The sequence below is a fragment of the Macaca mulatta genome, chromosome 1 (assembly GCF_049350105.2).
Source record: "Macaca mulatta isolate MMU2019108-1 chromosome 1, T2T-MMU8v2.0, whole genome shotgun sequence".
Taxonomy (NCBI): Eukaryota; Metazoa; Chordata; class Mammalia; order Primates; family Cercopithecidae; genus Macaca; species Macaca mulatta.
The window spans coordinates 59,178,838-59,198,545 of NC_133406.1; the positions used below are offsets into that span (position 1 = coordinate 59,178,838).

The 19,708-nt window shown below is 47.5% G+C and overlaps 1 protein-coding gene and 1 long non-coding RNA gene across 7 annotated transcripts in view; one reads left to right on the forward strand and one right to left on the reverse strand.

The window, feature by feature from the left end:
• Positions 1-13,000: 13,000 nt before the first annotated feature.
• On the reverse strand, positions 13,001-14,810 carry LOC144341027 (uncharacterized). Its single transcript, XR_013417603.1, has 2 exons — positions 14,696-14,810; positions 13,001-13,087 (listed from the first exon to the last, which is right to left on the reverse strand). It is a non-coding gene; the product is annotated as an uncharacterized LOC144341027 (long non-coding RNA).
• NAV1 (neuron navigator 1) overlaps positions 13,799-19,708 on the forward strand; it is a 280,821-nt gene continuing 274,911 nt past the window's right edge. For all 6 annotated transcript variants that reach the window (XM_015120319.3, XM_028852000.2, XM_078002577.1 and 3 more), the window contains exon 1: positions 13,799-14,017. The gene's annotated coding sequence lies outside the window, so the exon portion shown is untranslated. The remainder of the gene's footprint in view (positions 14,018-19,708) is intronic.

The following is a 19,708-nucleotide window of genomic DNA, read 5'->3' on the forward strand; positions in this document are numbered from 1 at the left end:
CATACATGCAATTAGAGTTCCATAAGGAGAAGAAAGAAACAATAAGGCAGAAAATATTTAAAGAAACAGTAGCTTAAAAGTTGATGAAAAATAACAATCCATAGGTCCAAAAAGTTCAACTAACCCCAAGCAGGATAAACTTTTTAAAAATCATACTCGGGGCCAGGTACAGTAGCTTATGCCTGTAATCCCAGCACTTTGGGAGGCCAAGGCTCATTTGAGGTCAGGAATTCAAAACCAGCCTGGACAATTTGGTGAAACCTGGTCTCTACTAAAAATATAAAATTAGCCAGTGCTGGGCATGGTGGCTCACACCTGTAATCCCAGCACTTTGGGAGGCTCAAGTGGGCAGATCACCTGAGGTCAGGAGTTCAAGACCAGCATGGCCAACATGGTGAAACCCCATCTTTACTGAAAATACAGAAATTAGCCAGGAGTGGTGGTGGGTGCCTGTAATCTCAGCTACTTGGGAGGCTAAGGCAGGAGAATCACTTGAACCTAGGAGGCAGAGGTTTCAGTGAGCCAAAATCACACCATTGCACTCCATCCTGGGTGACTGAGTGAGACTCTGTCTCAAAAAAAAAAAAAAGAAAGCAAAAATAAAACAAAAACACACTTGGTACAACAGAGTAAAACTGCTGAAAACCAAAGATAAAGAGAAAATCTTAAAAGCAGTCAGAAGGGGAAAAGAGACACATTACACAGAGGGGGTCAAATATAAATGTGAGAGCTATTTCTCGTCAGAGATCATTAAGTCAAATATCCATTAATTGATAAATAAACAAAATGTGCTATATTCATACAATGAAATACTACTCAGCAATAAAAAGAAGAAAAAACTACTATAGCTATAGTATAGCTATATGAACCTTAAAAACATTATTCTAAGACCAGGCGCGATGGCTCACGCCTGTAATCCTAGCACTTTGGCAGGCCGAGGCGGGCGGGTCACGAGGTCAGGAGATCAAGACCATCCTGACTAACACGGTGAAACCCCATTTCTACTAAAGATACAAAAAATTAGCCGGGCGTGGTGGCGGGCGCCTGCAGTCCCAGCTACTGGGGAGGCTGAGGCAGGAGAATGGCATGAACCCAGGAGGCGGAGCTTGCGGTGAGCCGAGACGGCACCACTGCACTCCAGCCTGGGCGACAGAGTGACACTCCATCTCAAAACAAAACAAAGAACAAACAAAAAGTTATTCTAAATGAAAAAAGCCAGATGCAAAAGACCATAAATTAGATTATTTCATTTCTATTAAATGTCTAGAAAAGAAAAATCTATAGAGATAGAAAGCACATTAGTGTTTGCCTGTGGCTAGGGGTGAGATTGATTGCAAATGGGTAGGAAGAATTGCTTTGGGATGTTATAAATGTTCTAAAACTAGGCTGTGGTAATAGTTACACAACTCTTCAAATTTACTAAAAATTATTGAATTGTACCTTTACCATGGGTGAATTTTAGGATATGTTAATTATACCTTAATAAAGCTATTAAAAAGGTGCTGAGACAGAAGCCACCAGTTTGGAAAGGATAAGAGAAAAACATGTAACTGAAAAAGGACAATTGGCCACACTATAGAATTATTATAAATCCAAGAGAAAATGACCAACAATATAATTGGAAAAAGATTAGGAAATAGGAATAGAAGGCAATTCTAATCTCAATAAACGTATGAAAAGATGTTTAATCCTATTAATAGTTGGTAAAATATAAATTAAAGTCTTGGTAATCTACAATCTCACATCCATCTGATTGTCCAAAAAAAGGGCCTGACAATACCAAGGTTAGCAGGAGTATGGTAAAATTAAAGGTGTCCAGGCTCTGTGGCCATCAATTTCACTCCTGGATAGACTACTGGAGAAACACAAATGTGCACAGTAAGATCCTTACAAGAATTTCCATAGCAGCATGGTTTATTTTTTTATTTTTATTTATTTTTTTTTTTTGAGACGGAGTCTTGCTCTGTCGCCCAAGCTGGAGTGCAGTGGCGCGATCCTGGCTCACTGCAAGCTCCGCCTCCTGGGTTCACGCCATTCTCCTGCCCCAGCCTCCCGAGTAGCTGGGACTACAGGCGCCCGCCACTGCGCCCGGCTCATTTTTTTTGTATTTTTAGTAGAGACGGGGTTTCACCGTGGTCTCGATCTCCTGACCTTGTGATCCGCCCGCCTCGGCCTCCCAAAGTGCTGGGATTACAGGCGTGAGCCACCGCGCCCGGCCAGCAGCATGGTTTATAATTGCAAAAAAAAAAAAAAAAAAGAAACAATAAAATAAATAGGCCAGGCACAATGGCTCATGCCTGTAATTCCAGCACTTTGGGAGGCCGAAGTGGGTGGATCACGAGATCAGGAGTTTGAGACCAGCCTGGTTAACAGGGTGAAACCCTGTCTCTACCAAATCTACAAAAATTAGCTGGGCATGGTGGTGGGCGCCTGTTATCCCAGCTACTCAGAAGGCTAAGGCAGGAGAATCGCTTGAAACCAGAAGGCAGAGGTTGCAGCGAGCTGAGATTGTGCCACTGCACTCCAGCCTGGGCAACAGAATGAAATTCTGTCTCAAAGGAAAAATAAATAAATAAATTAGAGTGTAGTTGTACAATGGAATATTATATAGCAGTGAAAATGAGTAAACTAAAGCTACATGGAATGCAGTAGAGGAGAACCTTAAAACTATATTTGTAATGCTTTATTTCTTTTTTTTTTTTTTTTTTTTTTGAGACGGAGTCTCGCTCTGTCACCCAGGCTGGAGTGCAGTGGCCGGATCTCAGCTCACTGCAAGCTCCGCCTCCCGGGTTCACGCCATTCTCCTGCCTCAGCCTCCCGAGTAGCTGGGACTACAGGCGCCCACAACCGCGCCCGGCTAATTTTTTGTATTTTTAGTAGAGACGGGGTTTCACCGTGGTCTCGATCTCCTGACCTTGTGATCCGCCCGCCTCGGCCTCCCAAAGTACTGGGATTACAGGCGTGAGCCACCGTGCCCGGCCGTAATGCTTTATTTCTTAAACTCAGGGCGTTTACAGGTGTGATGGTGAAATTTTATATGTCAACTTGTCTGGGCCATAAGATGCCCAGATATTTGGTAAAATATTATTCTGGATGTTTCTGTGAGGGTGTTTTTGGTTGAGATTAACATTTAAATCTGTAGAATGAGTAAAGCAAACTGCCCTCTCTAATATAGGTGGACCTTATCCAATCAGTTGATGGCCTAAATAGAACAAAAACGGCTGACTCTCCCCTAAGTAAAAGCGAATTCCTTTTGCCTAACTGCCTTCAAACTGAGACACTGGCTTTTTCCTGCCTTCAGACTTGAACTGAAACACTGGTTCTTCCTGGGTCTCGAACCTGCTGTCCTTTGGATGGGAACTACATCATCACCTCTCCTGGTTCTAAGGCCTTCCGACTTTGGACTGGAACTAACACACTATGGACTCTCCTGGGTCTCCAGCTTGTTGATTCACCCTGAAGGTCTTGGGACTTGTCAGTTTCTACAATTGCATGAGCCAATTCCTTAAAATAAATCTCTTTCTCTCTCTCCCTCTTTCTCTCTGTTTCTCTCTCTCCTCCTCCGTCTCTTTCCCCCTCCATCCCCTCCCCCTGTCTCTATAGTGTACATTCTATTGATTCTATTGATTCTGCTTTTCTGGAGAACCCTGACCAATAGAATAGTTATGTTTGTTATATTATTCTCTATACCTTTTGCAGGCCTAAAATAGTTCATAATAAATTTTAAAATAAATAATGAATGACTGGGCATTAAAATGTCATATGCTATAGAGGGCAAGTAAAATGAGAACTGGAATATGTACATTAGATTAGCTATTAAGAGGCCCATGATTGCCTTTGTAGGAGTGTTCAGAGTGGAGGCCTAATGGTGATGGGTTGTAGAGTGATAGGGAGTATATACACACCCTTGCTGGAGTTTAACAACAAAGTGAAAAAGAGCTCTGGGTTTAGAGTAGGGTGCAAAGGAGAGAAAGGGTTGTGTTGTTGTTGTTGTTGTTTGAGACAGGGTCTCGCTCTGTTACCCAGGCTGGAGTGCCGTGGCATGGTCTTGGCTCACTGAAACCTCCGCCTCCTGAGCTCAGGTGATCCTCCCACCACAGCCTCCCAAATAGCTGGAAGTACAGACATGCACCACCACAACTGGCTAATGTTTTTGTATTTTTTATAGAGATGAGGTTTCATCACATTGCCAAGGCTGGTCTCGAACTCCTGGACTCAAGCAATCTGCCCGTCTTGGCTTCCCAAAGTGCTGGGATTACAGGGGCAAGCCACCATGCCCAGCCAGAGAAAAGAGTTTTAATAATGGAACCACTTGTCTGTGGGGCTTCCATAGTAATTCTGTTGGAATTATCAGAGTCCTGGTCCTCCTTTGGTTGCTATGACTATTCTAGTAGAGATTCTGGAAGATTTGAACTGCGTTTCTGTGTCTACAAAGTGATTTTTTTTTTTTTTTTTAAGTTTCACTCTTGTCGCCCAGGCTAGAGTGAAGTGGCACGATCTCGGCTCACTACAACCTGTGTCTCCCGGGTTCAAGCATTTCTCCTGCCTCAGCCTCCCAGGTAACTGGGATTACAAGCACCCACCACCATGCCCAACTAATTTTAGTAGTTTTAGTAGAGCCAGGATTTCACCTTGTTGGCCAGGCTGGTCTTGAACTCCTGACCTCAGATGATCCACCCACCTAGGCCTCCCAAAGTGCTGGGATTACAGGCATGAGCCACCATACCTGGCCTTAGTAAAGATTTTTCAAAGAGCACAGTGCTGCTCTCTCTCATGGAAAGAAAAGTATTAAACCCATGATGATTACATCTTAGTCTAAGGGGAATATTAAACCCACAATAAATTAAGCTAAAACTTCTCGCTGGGCGCGGTGGCTCAAGCCTGTAATCCCAGCACTTTGGGAGGCTGAGACGGGTGGATCACGAGGTCAGGAGATCGAGACCATCCTGGCTAACACGATGAAACCCCGTCTCTACTAAAAAATACAAAAAACTAGCCGGGCGAGGTGGCAGGCGCCTGTAGTCCCAGCTACTCGGGAGGCTGAGGCAGGAGAATGGTGTGAACCTGGGAGGCGGAGCTTGCAGTGAGCTGAGATCCGGCCACTGCACTCCAGCCTGGGCGACAGAGCGAGACTCCGTCTCAAAAACAAAAAAAAAAAAAAAAAAAAAAAAAAAAACTTCACAAAGACTCTGCAAGGGGTTGGGGCGGGGCAGGGGTGGGCAAGGAAGGGGTTGACTGTAACTGGAAAATCTTGGGCTACTTGTGGATGGTGGTTTTTTTCTTTTCTTTTCTTTTTCTTTCTTTCTTACTTTTTTTTTCCACCTAATGGTTGAGCTTGGCTAAAGGAGTGCTGCTAATGGTTTCCCAATTTAGTTTCAAGGGGATTGGCAGCAGGGTTTTCCAGGCCACAAAGGCTGAAGGGGACATACTATTAGTCTGTCTCACTCCTCCCAGAAACTCAGTCTGGGTTTTATTGTAATTTCATCTTAGTCTCATCAAAGGCGCTCCAGATGAGGAGATTCTGAGCTGGGGTATTTCTTCCTACCCCTCCCAGACAGATTGCAAGGTTTTTCCAATACTCCATTCTCCCTGGGGCTCTCCCTGGTTGGCGCGGAGAGAAAAGCGCCAGCAGGGGTCAGCAGTGTCCCACATCTGGCCGGGAGCTGCTTGCCACATGTGCTGTTTCTCCTGGCACTGCCAGAGATATTGGGGGAATTGGCGAGCACCGTTCCATTGAGGCGTTAGCATCATTCTGAGCATTGCAGGCTCAAGATTCCTCTCCCTGAACGTGGGGTGGGCTGGAGGAGTGGAGGGTGTGTTCTTTATAAGCACTATGTGGGGTGTGGGTGTAGAATCCAGACATCAGCAATGCCAACTCACCATCTGGTTTTCTATCGGGAGGTTTTTATGTGTATTGGCATGAGCAATATATTGTGTCGGTCTGGGTGTCAGAGGACGCGTGTCAGAGTTGCCTTGTTGAAATTTTCCCAGGGACCTGGGATTTCTGGATTCACCCGGTATCCAGGCTCTCCCAGAGCGGCGCTTTGGCTGGCCAAGGCCTGGAGCAGAGTTTGTGCAGCGCTCCCACGGCCGCCTGCCCGGGCCTGCCCCCGACACATGCTCAGTGGAATTCTCCCGTGGCAGCCCAGAGTCTCCGGAACGAAGGTCTCCGCGGCCAAAGCCACGCAAGAGGCTCTCCTGCTCTCATTTCCAGACGCACCCTCATCCTTGGCGTCTCCCAGCCCCAGTTCTCTTTGACTCCTCCGGTCCTCATTGCTGCTCAGCTCCACGGCGCCCCCACCTCCCAGGATAAGTCCGCCTGACTTTACAGCATACAGGTCCAGAATAACAGATGGCCAGAGGCATCCCATTCAAAACTCCCCGCCTCCTTCCTAGCTCCTCAGTCTCTCCCACCCCAGCTTGGTGGTGCCCAGGGAGGGGGTCAGAAAACCACAGAGGGCCCGTGGGAGGCGTCCAGCTGGGAGCAAGCCTGGGCTGGAAGAGGAGCCCAGTCTTTAGCTGAGACTCCCAGGGCCCCACGACCTTCCAGGCAGCCTCCACCGCTGCTGTGACAGGCAGATGCCCGACTCTCCACCTGCTTTCTGACCTGACTTTGGCAAGGCCTGGGCACCTGGCCTGCTTTCCCAGGAGGACAGTTACAGCAGCTGATCTAGGGAACAGGTGTGGGCTCTGCGTCACAGCTGCTGCTGAGCACATCTGTACCCACACTGGGGAGGCTGCAGCTGCAGCAGGGCCTGTCAGTCACTCATACTCTCCCCGGACTTGGGCAGTGGCGGGTGGGGCGGGCGGGAGGCGGGAGACTCGGATTGAGAGAATCTGAGATAAGCATTCACAGAGCACCTTGCTCCTAGAGATCCCAAAATGTGGCCCCTGACAAGGTTTTCCCAAAGTCAGCCTCGCTGGCACCAGCAGCGTGGGAATTAAGGCTGGATTCTCCCCTTCTGCCTTGCTCCCCAGCCCTTGGGCCACAGTCAGCTCCTCCTCCTTCCTGGCAAGCTCAGCTCAGCTTTTGCAGGATGGAACTTTGAATTCTGGCTTCCAGTGACTCTCCCAGAAAACTAGGAGGGAAGTGCTTGGAAGAATGGCTCTTTATTCATGCAAATGATTTCTTGCCACTTAAGAGCCTCAAACCACAAAATCAATTAAAGAGAAAGGGTGAAGATTTGGGGGTCTGTGCCAGCCACTGGATGCAATGTTTTAACTCCATCATCTTATCAAATCTTCCCAGCGACCCTACCACATAGCTATTATCAAGATCATTTCTGTTTCCCAGAGGAGAATTCAAGGTTACACAGTTAGGAGGCAGTGAATCTGGGATTTGATTGCAGTCCTGATTCCAAAGCTTGTACTCTGACCACTGGGCCACACTGCCTTAAATCTCCCATTCCCTGGTAAATCCAACATCTGAGCTACATTCTTTCTCTCTTGCAGGGAATCACCTGCCTACCTGCACCTCATTCATTTCTTACCACAGCTGGAGTCCCCTCTACAGCCTTTACCTCCAGTAGTATTTGGCAATTCACCCACTTCCAGCTCCTGTCATCATCCTCCCCTACCCTCACCAAAGTGGACATCGCAGCCTCTAAATCTGAATGGAGCTGACACCTAGCACCCACCCTCTCACCAGCTACCTCTGGGTTCCTCTACCCGGTATTCCCTTCCTCACATCCAAGCCTGTTCCCCTCACATCCTGTCATGGCCTGAAATAGTCTTTGCCTCTGTCTACCACTCTCCAGGGTCCCTCTTCACACCTACGTCTGTTTTCCCCTCTCGAGACACCTTCTCTTAGCATTTTAAGACTATTTATTGATATAGGAAAATGCTTGCAGAATATATTAGGAGTATCTTACAATTTTTTAATAATTATATATGTAATACATGAACAGATTCTCCTTGTAAAAAGCAAACTCAAACACACAGAAAAAGTTAATGACTCCCTTGTTGACTGCCAGTTTGAAGTGTTTTTCCAGACCTTAAAAAAATTTACTTTCATACAAGCATATGTACATACAGAAAGACATACTTTAATGGGGCATCTTTCATCATAAGTTGGATCATAATGTGCAAATTGTTTCACAACTTTTATTCTCTCTGTTTTTAGACAGGGTCTCACTTTGTTGCCCAGGCTGGAGTGCAATGGCATAATCATGGCTCATTGCACCCTCGAACTCCTAGGCTCAAGCCATCCTCCTATCTCAGCCTCCTGAGTAGTTGAGACAACAGACATGTGCCACTATGTCTGGCTAATATTTTAATAAATTTTTTGTAGAGACAGGTTCTCCATGTGTTGCCCAGGCTTTGAATCTCCTAACGCCCGGTATTAAGATTCTATGACTATGTATTATACAGAGAGTTTGCACATGAGTAAGTTCTGGGTGGAGAGACATTATTCCTTACTAGGGCCTTAAGAGTCTGGCTGCAGCTCTGCTGCCACATGGACAAAACCAGCTGCATAATTTACAAGATCCAGCGCAAAATAAAAATGTGACATTTCTTGTTGAAAATCATTATGAATTTCAAGATGGCAACAACAAAGCATTAAACCAAGCAGGGGGCCTTTCTAAGCTTGAGGCCCCATGTGACTGCACAGGTCACATGCCCGTGAAGCTGGCTCTACAGAGACTAGCTGACTGTTGGACTGGCTGTGTCCTGGATTCTTTTAGTCAATGCGTTCCCTGTTCTGACAATGGACATTCCTGTCTCAGCCTCCACATTGGGTCTTGTCTCCTGATTCTGCACCCAGCCTGCCTCAGCCACATTCCCTGCTCCAAAGCCAGAGTGCTATGTATTCCAGCACAAGCAAAGTCCCAGGGTCCATGCCTGCCAGTCAACATTGCTCTGGAGGCACCCACAAAGATGGCAAAGATGGGGGGTGAAGGGGGTATTGGACAATGAGATCCCTGTGCCTCAAGTGGAAAGTCTCTCAGGGGATAAGAGAGGACTGAAGTACCAACCAAGAAACCTGGGTTTCATTCCCAGTTCTGCCACTAAATTTACTGTGTCCTTAATTGGCAAGTTGCTTAACATCTTGGCACCATTATCTCTTTATCTATTAAAGGAGAGAGTTTGATTAGATTGTCTTTAAGACCATTCCCACTTCCAGCTCTAAAAGTCTGTATTTAAGTGACTCTAAGAGACTATAATAATAATAGGTAACATTTGTTGACCATTACCATATGCCATTTACATGTTGATTTAATGCTCATAACAACCCTATGAGGCAGGCACTGTTATTCCCATTTTACAGTTGAGAAAATTGAGACTCAGTTTAAAACACGCACAGTGAACAAGGAGGCTTTTTAGGGTGGTGAAAATGTTCTAAAACTTGGTTGTGGTCATGGTTGCACAACTCTGTAGATTCAGAGCTGTATATTTCTAGTGGGTGGCTTTTATAGTCTGTAAATTGTACCTCAATAAAGCTGTTGAAAAGAAATTTAAAAATGTGCCGAACTAGTACATGATCAAGCTCTCCACACTGCTATAGACTCCTTTCCTCTGCATATATGTAGTATTTGAAAGCATGACTCAGGAGCCAGACTCTCTCAGTTCAGATCCTACCTCTAGCACTTACTAGCTGAGACCCAGACAAGATACTTGACCTCAATTTCTTTACTTGTAAAATGGAGATAAAAAGGGGTACAGATTTCATAGGGTTGTTGTGGAGATTTAATGGGTTAATATATGTTAAATGCTTAGCATAGCAGTTGGCACACAGCAAATGCTATATAAGTAGGGACTATTATTATCTTCCATACCACAGGATTGCCACAGCCAGAACCAGGCTTCTTAAAGGGGCAGGTTTTCTCCCTGCAAACCCCACCCCTGTTCTCCTGGGCCCCTTAAAGAAACATCTCCTCTTCAAAGGCCATCTTTGGAAAAACACCACGATGGCTTTCAGTACATCTCACTTCCTGGTAACAGAGAGAGTGAGAAACAGCATCTTCCCGATAAGGCAGTGACTCGCTCACTCTCGTAAAACATTCATTACTCTGACAGCTTTTCCCCATAGACTTTTTCTCCCAGGTCCCTGTGAGCTCCAACAGTCAACACAGAGGGCCCTTCTTAAAGGGGGTCCAGGGCCAGTCATGAGGTCCGAGTGGCCAAGGATGGAGATGCCTGTTTTGCCCACGTCCGACCCCATTCCATTAACATGGGAAACCCCTCACTGGTTAATGAATCAAGCTAGAAAGGACAAGGATTGTTAGTGGACAGTCAGATTTCTATCACTGAAAAATGGGTTTTCAAGCACTGAGCCCATAACCAGAGTGAATCTAACTGGGGTGGGAGGTGGGGCGGGGTTGGGAATGTGAGCTGATGCTTTCTGTTTGATAATCTCACTTCTGCTTATATGTGAGCAGTACTGCATAAACCATTTTCTCCTCCGCGATCTCACTGAATATATACCATGGCCTTGGAAGGTGGGTATTCTTGTCCTCTGGGTGTCAACACTCCCTTTTACTGATGAGCAAACTGAGGTGATGCACTTCAGACAGCATCAGAACCAAGGCATGGAGTCAGGTCTTCTGAAGCTGGGCCCAGTGTTTTTCCACTGTGCTTCAGAGGAGGAAGTTAGAAGCTGCTTCGGACTCTACCTCAGAAGCTCCAGTGACGCTTATTAAAGTGCTCAAGAAAATAAAGCAATGTGCTATCTTCACATCCTTGCCAAGGACCTTACAAACTGCACTGGGAGCCCCAAACAAGAGAGTCCGAAGGGTAAAGATCGTCTCCCTGTGGGCCACGTGGAACACAGGAGCTGTGAGTGTGTTCAAATCCCCAAAGTCCCATGTCAGATAACCCAAGCAGAGAAACAAATTAGCATTGGTCCACAGACCTCAAGGCGGTAGGAAAACAGGCAAAGTCCCCAAAGAAATCAGGCTGGGTGGAGCTGAACATATCACTTGCCATGCTTCCCGGGGTTCCCAAAACTTTCATCTCGCCTGAGGCCAGGTCTGATACTCTATGGGGGTGACAGCAAGCTTCTGGGCTGATTTTTAAAAACTTATTTGTCAGGTTGACATTACTCCTTTTGCTACGCATCTTGCCCCAAAGCAGGATTGGCTCTAAGCTGTGGAGGAGGGGAACAGGGGGGCTGTTGGGTTTTAAGGAGCCTTAGTGAGGCCAGCAGGACCTGGAGGCCACCTTCCCGGTGGGGAGTGGGTGTTCAGGTGACGATGCTAAGGGTCTCCTGCAGTGAACCTGAATCTCCCTCCTTCCATCACTCACCAACCGTTTCATACCCCAGCACCTCTCCCACTCTCTCCATCCTCCCCTCCCCACAGCCAGGTCCTTGCCTTTACCTCTTATTGATTTTCATATTTAAGGAAAATCCATTTGCTAGACTCAGAGCAACTGAGTCATCACTGTGTTCAGACAAAAACTACTCACAAAGTAGGCATTTGGCAGAGGCCACTTCTGGGATGGGCGGGGACCCTGTTTCTTACCCAAACAGTGCTCTGTCCAGAGTCACTTCTGGCTTCTCCTCCCTGCTGCTCTGTCCTATCCACTTTCTCTTTCAGTAGCTTTCATATCCTCTGCCTGTCACCCCAACCAGACTGGCCCCTTTACTCCTTCCTCCCTCAACCTGTCCACATGCTATTATGTTTGCCTACATATACAGGTTCACTGCTGGAAATTTGTGAGTGAGACATTTTTCTGAATTTTTTTTTTAGATTCAGGGGTACATATGCAGGTTTGTTACCTGGGTATATTGTGTGATGCTGAGATTTGGGGTACAAATGATACCGTCACCCAGATTGATTGGGACATTTGGAGCAGAGTCAGGGAGAACTTGTATGAGCATCCACTCATAAGCGGGAGAGAAATATTGATCCTATGTAGTGATGGAAGAGATCTAACTCTTACAAAATTATAGCTTTGGCTTTCTTTTCCATTCTGGGTAGCACCCAAGGAATGACATCATGCCAGCATTACCAATGTGGATGGGGCTATGCATCCAGCTTCACAATGGGTCAAGGAGTCATTTCACCTTCTGATAGTCATTTGCATGCCTACTGTGTGGTCCTTGGTCTCTGGGGTCCCACCTTATGAGCTCTCAAGAAAGGACAGTGCTTCTTCTTAAAGGACTAGGCTTCCCTTTGCAGGACTGTGAAGAGCGCAAAAGGATTCTAGCTAGCACATCATTGAATGCCAAATTGGGCGCAGAGTTAGAGAACTCCCAGATCAAAGTAACAGCTAATGTTTACTGAGTATTTACTATGTGCCAGGCACTATTCTAAGTGTGTCACCTATACTATCTCATTTAATCCTCCCAACACTCTTAGGAGCTAGGAACCATTATTATCCCATTTTACAGATGAAGAAACGTAGCTAGAAGTTAAAGAGTTCATTAAGTTCTCATGGCTAAAAAATCATTGAGCCAGGATTTGAACCCATGTAGTCTGCCTTAAGAGCCCACACTTCTAGTTTTTATACAGAGGGTAAGGGTGTCACTCTGCAGTTCACCCCCTTATCCCTCACCAAAAGGCAATTCACTCCCTTCATGGACAAAAATCATACAACAAATCTTTTTCCCTGATCCATTGGGAACTTCTTGAATGTCACTGCTTGTCCATTGTCGGGTGTCTCATCTCTCCATATTCAAAGTCACCATGGCCTGACTGACTGGGTGGGGGCGTTCAGGGAGGACCCAAGGGCTCTCATCCTGACTCTGCTCACACTGACTTTGCTGGCAAAGAGCTCTGAGACCTCCCAGGGAGTAGGCAGTTTTGCTTTCTATCCATCAGCCCTCCAACTTGCAACCCCATGGCCCTGGGAATAAATCAGTCCTCATATTTGTTGGCTGGAGCAGGGGAATCTGCTGGGTCCTGGGCCACAGCTACTCCTTATCTCCCATGTAGCTCAAAGCCTGCTTCAAAGCTCAGGCCATCTGACTTCCTTCTGCCTTCTTCCTGCAGACTCTGGAAGTCCCCAGGCCAGGAGGCAAGGGGCTTGCACTGCTTCAGAGAGGTTGCAGTAGGTTCTGGCTGAGGGCCTTCGTCGCATTCACTCTCCTCAGGTATGTCGTTTCCTTTCTCCTCTTCTTCTCCCTCCTCCCACTCCCAAGTCCCTGGAAGAAGGAGGAGGGGCATCGGCTGTCAGGAAGGTGGGGAGAAGTCACTTATTTTACTGAGCACCTACTATTTGCAGGGCCACTTGCGGGGCCTCCCCTCTCCTTGGCACCTAAGAGTCCCAGCTCAGACAGCATGACGGTTCAGTGGGATGGAGAAAAAAAGGAGGTGGGTGCCCGGGGTGAGAAGTCGGGTGGAGAGGCTGGCCCATCCATCTGTCCCCTTCTCCCGAAGAACTGCGGCTGAACCAGCGATACCCGGACGACATGTGGGGGAGGGAGGAAGCCCGGCCTGGAAGTGGCGGTGGCGGGTCCCCGGGCAAAGGAAAGGCTCAATTGTGCAAAGGCTTCCTGCCCTGCCAGCTCGCGGGTCCGCCACCGAGCAGCCGCCTTTCTGCGGCCAGCCTGGAGGCGGGGCGGGAAGGCGAAGGCAGCAAAGGGTTACGGGAATAGCTTTCCAATGACAAAGTCTGGAAGGGACCCATGCCTCCGCCCCTCTGCGGGTTAAACTGGCACAGCGCAGGGGGAGGAAAACCAGGGCGATCGGAGCAGATTCTCTCCTCCTGCCCACCCCCCGGCCGCCGGGCACTCCCCTCCTGGGCCCGCCGTGGAGGCAGCCGGCGTGTGCCTGGGGCAGCGGGTCACGAGGCTCCGCCCCGGCCGCCGGGCCCGGGGGGACGGCACTTTGTTCAGGATGCCGCCTCCCTCCTCATTGTGGGGCTGGGACCGGCGGCTGCCCTAGTGCGGGGCCTGAGGCCGGAGAGTGCGGCTGACGCTAACCCTGGTGCGAGCGGCCGAGGCGGCCTGGGGAGCCCCGGGAAACTTTGTGCTCGCAAGAAGCGGACCCCGCACCCGCGCTGCCCCGGGGGATGCGCGACTCTGCGCGGCGGCGGCGGCGCGATCCCGGAGCCCGGGCGGGCAGACGCTCCGGTGAGTGGCCGGCGCGGGGCGGTCGCGCGGTCGCGGTTCTGGGGGTCTGCCGCTTCCCATTTTGCGGGGCTCGGCTGGCAGGTCCTGAGCGGTCGAGACCAAGCCCCGGAGTAGGGGAGGTTGGTGCCCGAGGAAGGCTGCGGGCTGGGCTCGGGAGAGGCGCCGGAATAAATAACAACCAAGATGCTCGCGGCTTCCCGGGAGGGTGTGTGCCCCTTCGATCCCTTTGGGACTGACTGCGCGTTTGATTCTGGAGTTGACTCTCTGGGGGGCTGCCTAACTTCAGTCCCTCTGAGCCTCAGTTTCCTTGTTGCGAAATACCCACAATTTAAAGTGCGTTGAGATCTTATCATCAGGAGACACCAGGTGCTGCGTTCTTATACTCGCACCTACACGACAGGCACATACCCTACCCTCACCTCTGCCTTTCGTTGAAGCAAGAGTTAACTCCTCCCATCCCAGCAGGAGCCAGCGGAACAGCTGGGGCAGGTGACCTTGCGGGCCATTCCAGAAAACGTTCCCCGCACCCCAGGGATGCGCCGAGTAGCGCCCTCCCGCCAGTCTCCCGGAGGCCGTCCTCTCTGGTGCCCGCCCGGTGCGTCTGGGAGGGGAGAAAGTGGTCCCAGAGGAGAGGGGAGGGAGGAGAACGCAGAAGTTGGGTGATCACGGGGAGCTCACCTGAGCGCTCCCGACGCTTGGGCTCTGGTCCCTGCTAATCCTCAGAGCCGATAAAAACTGGTCATAGGATAAAGAAGCAGCCAAGTCTGCAGCGGGCAGAGGGGAGGCTGGAACTGGAGAGGACGCGAGTGGCGGGTGGCGGGGGCGGTGTGTAGGGGTGACGTCCACCCGGCAGAGAGGGTTCCTTGTCCCCCGGAGCCGAACACAGGAAAATCAGCTGGTGAGTCAATGGGACTTTGTTAGGATAGTCACAGGGCGCAGCTGGCGCCGGCTTAAGGGAAGAGCTGGATCCCCCCTTGATAACATGCTGTTTATCTGGCTTCCTGTTTCAGTGATTGGGATACCATTGGCTCGTTCAAATTCAATGCTGAGAAGCCTGTGGCCCACGTTCATTCACTGTGCAAAAGCAGAGGGCTTTCCTGGGTTTTTATTTGTGGGCTAGCTCTTGTTCCCCCTACATGAGGTCCCCTGCAATTCACTTGTAATGGGGCTGGAGACTTCACACAAAGAATGGCCTCCCCAGGAGGAGGATAAGACACTGCAGAGACCTTGGCTTACTTTAGGCCAGATATATATATATGATTCCGGCTTGCTTATGACTTTAAAAAAAAAAAAAAAAATCCTGCTTTGACTTGGTTGGTGTGTCTTTGGGATTGACCTAAGAAGGGAGACAGAGGGAACAGCTGTGTGGATTTTGTCTTCTAAGATGAGCTTCCTAGTGATATGTGCTTTCACCACCGGTTTCTAGGGGAAGTTCTCAATCATCAGCTTGTAGTTCTCTATCTGGCTGTGTTGCTAATCACCTGGATGATCAGAGGGCAAATAATTCCTCACGTCTCTGTCCTGGTTTTCACTTCTGTAAAGTGGAGCCAGGAAAAATTGCTACTGTTGGAAGAATGAAGAAGGTTTTTCAGATTTGTGCTCCAGCCCGTAGGGTCTATTTCCTGAACTTTTCAGGTGAAAGAGAACACCAGGTGAAAGAGAGCACCATTTCCAGGTGAAAGAGAACAGCCCCTAATCTGAACTTCTTCAGCAGTTTATCTGATTTCCCTTGGGGCAAGTCTCACATTCCGCTTTGCGTTTTTTGTTTTTGTTTTTGTTTTTGTTGATTGTCAGTGTGCCATGCTTTGTATTTTAGATATTTGGGTGTTTGTGCACACGCCTATCTTCCTGTGAGTACCTTCCAGCCAAACACCCTATCTGACCATCCACAACACTCAGCACACAGTAGGCACTTTATAGATGTTTGCCAAATTAATAAAATTGTGGAGAAAAACTAAGTAGCTTTCAAAGGCCTCCCATCTCACTTAGTGCCATTTATTCATTCTTTGGGAGTTGATTTGCTCCCCCAGACCCCCTCCACCTCTTTTTCCCTCAAAACACAGTCCCTAAAAATGTTGATTTGTGGCAGGGCATGGTGGCTCAAGCCTGTAATCCAGCACTTTGGGAGGCCGAGACAGGCGGATCACGAGGTCAGGAGATCGAGACCATCCTGGCTAACATGGTGAAACCCCGTCTCTACTAAAAAATGCAAAAAACTAGCCAGGCATGGTGGTGGGTGCCTGTAGTCCCAGCTACTCGGGAGGCTGAGGCAGGAGAATGGCATAAACCCGGCAGGCGGAGCTTGCAGTGAGCTGAGATTGGGCCACTGCACTCCAGCCTCAGCGACAGAGCGAGACTCTGTCTCAAAAAAAAAAAAGTGTTGATTTGCCCACAGATAAGTAGGCAAGCTTTGAATATTTGGGCTTTTTCTGGGATCTGGCTTCTTTGGTAAGCCTTGGCCTGGGGAAACTGAAAACAAGAATGCTGTTTTGGCCAGGTGCAGTGGCTCATGCCCGTAAGACTGGAGGATCACCTGAGGTCAGGAGTTCGAGACCAGTCTGGACAACCTGGTGAAACCCTGTCTCTACTAAAAATATGAAAATTAGCTGGGCATGGTGGCAGGTACCTGTAATCCCAGCTACTTGTGAGGCTGAGACAGGAGAATTGCTTGAACCTGGGAGGCAGAGGTTGCAGTGAGCCGAGATCACGCCATTGCACTCCAGCCTGGGTGACAAGAGTTAAACTTTGTCACTCTTTGTCACTCTTTGTGCTGTTTTTCCTTCCTTGCCTAATCTGGCCCCCTCCTGAGTCCCTGTGAACCTCTGGTATCAACTCAGTTTGGGCCCAGTAGAAAGGAGTGGCCTATAATAGAAAAGTCTCCTATCCATCTTTTATAATTTGTCGTTCTTTTCGCCTTCCTATTTCCAATCAGTGTCACTCCCCTCTTCTTTTAAAGTTCTTTTGAATTCTTGTAAGGGTTTGGCCTTTAAGAAAAATCAGAATGTCAAAGTTGAAAGGATCTCCACTCCTCCCAACCCCTGCCCTTCTCCCCTTTACAGACAAGAATGAAGGCCCACTGAAGGGAAGGGATGGACTCAGATCTACACAGCTGGGGTACTGCAGAAGCCCTGCTAGAATGCAGGGCTTCTGGCTTTCAGTTTAGGGCTCATTCCCTTTCAACAAATCACTGGGAAGTTTTATCTTCCTAGTGTTTCCATCTCAGCAGATGTTACTTAGCTGTTAGCAAGAGAGAGAGGAACAGAAACATAGCAAGGGTCAAGAGAGCTATCTCTGGGATGGAACCACCTATCAGCTTTTCAACATGGAGAGCTAAGAAATGTGGCAATACTTGGCAAACACTTCGTCTTTCTGGCCCCTAGTCGCACACAAAAAATAATAATTAAAAACACTTTTAGTTCCTTCTTCGACTTAAAAATACCCCTCCAACTAGTCTAGCGAAAAACACCCTCCACGGTAAACAGTTTCCTGGGCCTAATCTGTTCCCTTAACCTCCTGGGAAGGCTGACTCAGACCTGATTTCCTCTGAGAGGCCTGCGATTTTGCTTCCCAGCTTCCTGTGACTCTTGAGACGTGAAGCCAGGCAGGATGGCTGAGACTCAGGCCACTCTGACCTGCCTGTGGATGTGGTTCAGGTTCTGACACATGTCCTGTGCAGTTCACACTACCATCCCCATCAAATCTATTTGCTCTACTTAATTTTAATATGAGATGCACTAATATGCATACAAAATTAAAGGCGCTGATGCATGTGCCTCTGCCAAGGACCGTTACTAACAAGATGATTCCACTTCAAAAGACTGCAAGACTGTTCTGATATCCAATCCTCAGATGCTCTGAAAGCTTTCATAAATGGAATTGTTTCTTAATTTCCTTTTTGGCCTGTGCATTACTGGTGTGTAGAAACACAGCTGATTTTTGTGTGTTGATCTTGTCCCTTGCAATTTTGCTGAATTTATTAGCTCTAGCAGCTTATTTGTTTTTGGATTCTTTGGGATTTTCTATACATAGGATCATGTCAGCTGTGAATAGAAATAGTTTTACATCTTCCTTTCCAATTTGAATGCCTTTTATTTATTTTTCTTGCCTAATTGCTCTGGCTAGAACTTTCAGTGAAAGCAGGCATCCTTCCCTTGTTCTTGATCTTAGGGGGATTTCTGGATTTTAGCCTTTCACCGGTGAGTGTGATGTTAGCCGTGGGCTTTTCATAAATGTCTTCTGTGTTGAGGAAATCATCTTCTATTTCTAGTTTTCCAAGAATTTTTTTTTAATCATAAATGGGTGTTGAATTTTATGTCAGATGCTTTTTTTCTGTATCACTCGAGATAATCATGTGACTTGCTTTCTGTTTCCTTCATTGTATTAGTGTGGGACATTACACTGATTGTTTTTCTTATGTCGAACCACTCTTTAATTCCTGGGATAAATCCCTCTGAAGGTTTTGTTTTTTTTTTTTAATCTGCAAAGTTTCATTTTTTTTTCTTTAAAAAGACGATAAAATTTGACTAAGTGCTACCATTGTACATTAGGGTTGGTTGACGTATTTAACTATACTTTTCATTATGATTAGTGTACTTTAAACATTTAAAAATTATATTGTGGTAAATATGTACAACCTACAATTTACCATTTTAGCCACTTCTAAGTGGCATTAGTTCAGTGGCATTAAATGCATTTGCATTGTTGTATAACCATCACCAGCAGCCATCTCAGGAACTTTTTTACATTCCCAAACTTAAACTCTATACATTAAAGAGTAACTCTCCATTCCCCTTCCCCCCTCCCCAAGGCCCTGGCAACCACCATTTTACTTCCCATCTCTATGAATTTGTAAACATTTTTTAATAACAAGAAGTTAGGCATTAAAGGGTTAAAGAGCTTTATCTTCCTGTCTTCCAATTTCCCACCAACTCCCTCTAGCCGGAGGGGCCACACTGGCCCTGATGCAGAGATGAACTGATTCCTGGTCGTCCTGAGACTCAGAGGGCACCACGCCCAGCCTCAGCGCGGGCTTCATTTCCTCTAGCTCAGGGGTTCTCCGTCTTGGTTTGCACATTAGCACCACCTGGGGAGCTTTTAAAAATTACCGATTCCTGGGCCCATCCCCAGAGATTCAGCTTCACTTGGTTTGGAATGTGGCTTCAGTGTCTGTCATTTTTAAAAGCTCCCTAGGTGATTCTGATGCACTGTGAGGGTTAGAACTACTCAATGGTTGAGCTGATTTATTCCCTGGAACCCTTGACTGGTCACATCTTTCAATGATGCAATTCCCTCCCCATCTGGTCAGTAATACTGACCCACTTTACATCCCTTCCCTGATTTTAAAATCCATTCATAAATAGAGTAAATGCCAACTTCCGTAGAATTAAACTTTCAAAATTGGAAAGACCCTTAAGTGTCATGTAGTTTTTTCTATTCCAGATACATCAAATCCCCCTAAAACATCCCCCTCAGAGGTCATCCAGCTTGGACACCTCTGTTGCTAGGGCATTCCCTGCAACACTATGTTGAAATCATCTTATTCCATATTTGGACAGCTCGGTTTTTCGGAGTTCCTCCTTACATTAATCTGTCATGGACATGACTTCCACCCATTGGTAAAAGATCCCAAAAGCTTAGCGGGCTTCACCAAAATGCATCCCTGAATAAAGTGGAGGATATTCAAAATAAGTC